General features: G+C 39.4%; 1 long non-coding RNA gene across 1 annotated transcript; it reads left to right on the top strand.

Moving 5' to 3' along the window:
* Positions 1-503: 503 nt before the first annotated feature.
* Positions 504-2,586, top strand: LOC125138527. The gene is made up of 2 exons (XR_007137719.1): positions 504-1,547; positions 1,716-2,586. It is a non-coding gene; the product is annotated as an uncharacterized LOC125138527 (long non-coding RNA).
* The last annotated feature ends 262 nt before the right edge of the window (positions 2,587-2,848 follow it).

The following is a 2,848-nucleotide window of genomic DNA, read 5'->3' as shown; positions in this document are numbered from 1 at the left end:
AGTGTATATGTGTGACACTAACACAGTGTACAGTATGTGTGACACTAACACAGTGTATATGTGTGACACTAACACAGTGTATATGTGTGACACTAACACAGTGTATATGTGTGACACTAACACAGTGTATATGTGTGACACTAACACAGTGTACAGTATGTGTGACACTAACACAGTGTATATGTGTGACACTAACACAGTGTTTATGTGTGACACTAACACAGTGTATATGTGTGACACTAACACAGCGAAGAAGAAGAAGAAGAAGAAGAAGAATAAGAAGAAGAAGAAGAAGAAGAATTCTTTTCTTCACATATCCCAGCTGAAGAAGCTGGGGTCAGAGCCCTGGAGCAGAGACCTTACTTACTCAGAGCCTTAAACAAATAGAGACAAAATGAATGGATCTGAAGTTATTTAGTGTTTTTAAATATTGGACATAATATTTACAACAAACAGTGAAACACAACAAAATGTGGAGCAGTTAAAATAAAAAGTATGTGTGTGTGTGTGTGTGTGTGTGTGTGTGTGTGTGTGTGTGTGTGTGTGTGTGTGTGTGTGTGTGTGTGTGTGTGTGTGTGTGTGTGTTGGGGGGGGAGACGACAATGTACTTCTGTACCCATAACAAAAAATGTAAATAAAAGTTCACAGACAAAAGAGTTGAGTGATTTCTGGTGTCCTGTAGATGAATGTGTGTGTAGTGTTGTTTTGTTTCTGTGTGTAGTGTGTTATCAGGTCATCAGTATCACACTGTACTCTAATATTATTGTTATATTAAATATATCAAAAAATCTATATATAAAAAAAAAATCTTATATCAAAAAATGACTTTTTTTTTCAGAGGTCCGCACAGAACTCTCTATACGACAGGTTGATCCTTTTTCATCCAGATCTTTCTAAATTGTTTTTTCCTGGATACTGATGATGTGATAATTTTCCTCTCTTATGATTGGCTCACAGTGAAGGTTCACTTCAGTGCCTGGGACTTTCCAGGCTGACTTGTTGTGGTTTCGGTTAGTTTTTGCCGGTTTTTCAAAACTAGAGCCACAGTTTGGCGTCATTAAGGTTGTGTTATCACTTTATATAAGCTGTTTGTGATATTAAATTATTACAGAGATCAGAAATACAATAGCAGCATATTGTTATCAGGCAACAAAAAAATAATCAGAATCTTGTTAGTATGAGAAAGCATCAGATCACAAAATGACTTCTTGTACTTGAGATGTTTTCTTCTTAAAATTAAGAATGTTTTCTGGTCAGGGTTGATGGTGAGATGGAAGGTGCTACGTTCAGGACGATCCTTAAAGAAAACCTGCTCCAGTCTGATGTGACCATAAAGGTGGAGCTTCACCTTCTGAATAACTCAGACCTCGATCTGAGAATCTGTGCTGAGGCCGAAAACTGAGTTCACCAACCGTAAACAATATGGAATCTCCATCCTTCCATCCACCTATCCATCCATCCAGAAGCTTCAGAAATGCCATGCTATTAATACATTAATTAACTGATTATTTGTGGAGTCCAGCAGAGATATGAAGCTCAGTTCACAGGTAACATGGAGTTTTATAAGTTTCACAGTCAGCGTTGTCAGCGTCGGCAAATAATATCTACAGAGTGCAGAATATAATATAATATAAATCAGACACACACATTAATGTTAACTCGTTTCCCTCAAAAATACAAACAAACTAAAAAAACTGTAATCTCCCTTTTCACAGGAGGACCGACCGACATCATCATCTGCTGCTTTCTTCTCCTCTGATGATTTTCCAGGTTTGTATTTCAGCTTCATTCAGTTGTTGTGTTGGAGTTTCTCCATTCAGTCTCTTCTTCAGGAGCTGAAATGCTGCTCAGTTGGGTTCAGGTCTGATTCACTTGTCCAGTCTAAAACATTCTACTTTCCCCCTGATGAAGTCCTGTGTTGTGTGTCAGCATGTTTTGGATCATCGTCTTGCTACATGACGAACTTCCTCCTGATTAATATAGATGCATTTCTCTGTATGAGTGAATGTTGCCAGACAAAAGAATCCTGAACATTTTCCTGAATTCATTCTGCTGCCATCATCATGAGCTTCATCATTAATAAAGATATAATTTATAATTTAATAAGTGAGAATGTTCCAGAAGCAGCCATGCAAGCCGACGACATGACACCACCACCACCGTGCTTCACAGATGGGTTTCAGATCATGAGCAGATTCTTTCTTTCTCCACACTTTGGTCTTTCCGTGACATTAGTAGAGTTTCATCTTAGTTTCATAACTTTCTCTGTATTTCTGTGTGAATTCTAATCTGGTCTCCTGATTCTTGCTGATGGAGGGATTCGTATCTTGTGCCCTTTACATTTTTGTTCTAGGTTCACACCCATATTAATGATTAATCTTCATGTTGGTTTGTTCTTTTTAACACTTTCACTTGTAAACTGGAGGAGAAAACCAAGAGCTGATGTTCAGAGCACCTGAGAGACAAGAAAAACCTAAATGTCTGTCACGTGTCCCAATACTTTTGAAACTATGTGTTCTTGGTTTATATCGTTAAACACCTCTTCATATGAATAAAAGAAAACAAAGTCTGGAATTCTAAACTCTCGTCATATTCATCTTCATTCATTCATCTTCTACCGCTTATCCGAACCTCTCGGGTCACGGGGAGCCTGTGCCTATCTCAGACGTCATCGGGCATCGAGGCAGGATACACCCTGGACGGAGTGCCAACCCATCACAGGGCTCACAGGGCTCACAGGGCTCACAGGGCTCACAGGGCTCACAGGGCTCACAGGGCTCACAGGGCTCACACACACACACACACACACACACACACACACACACACACACACACACACACACACACA

Source organism: Tachysurus fulvidraco, chromosome 14 (assembly GCF_022655615.1).
Source record: "Tachysurus fulvidraco isolate hzauxx_2018 chromosome 14, HZAU_PFXX_2.0, whole genome shotgun sequence".
Lineage (NCBI taxonomy): Eukaryota > Metazoa > Chordata > Actinopteri > Siluriformes > Bagridae > Tachysurus > Tachysurus fulvidraco.
The sequence above is the reverse complement of the archived record's forward strand: the minus strand, read 5'-3'. Positions and strand labels throughout refer to the sequence as shown.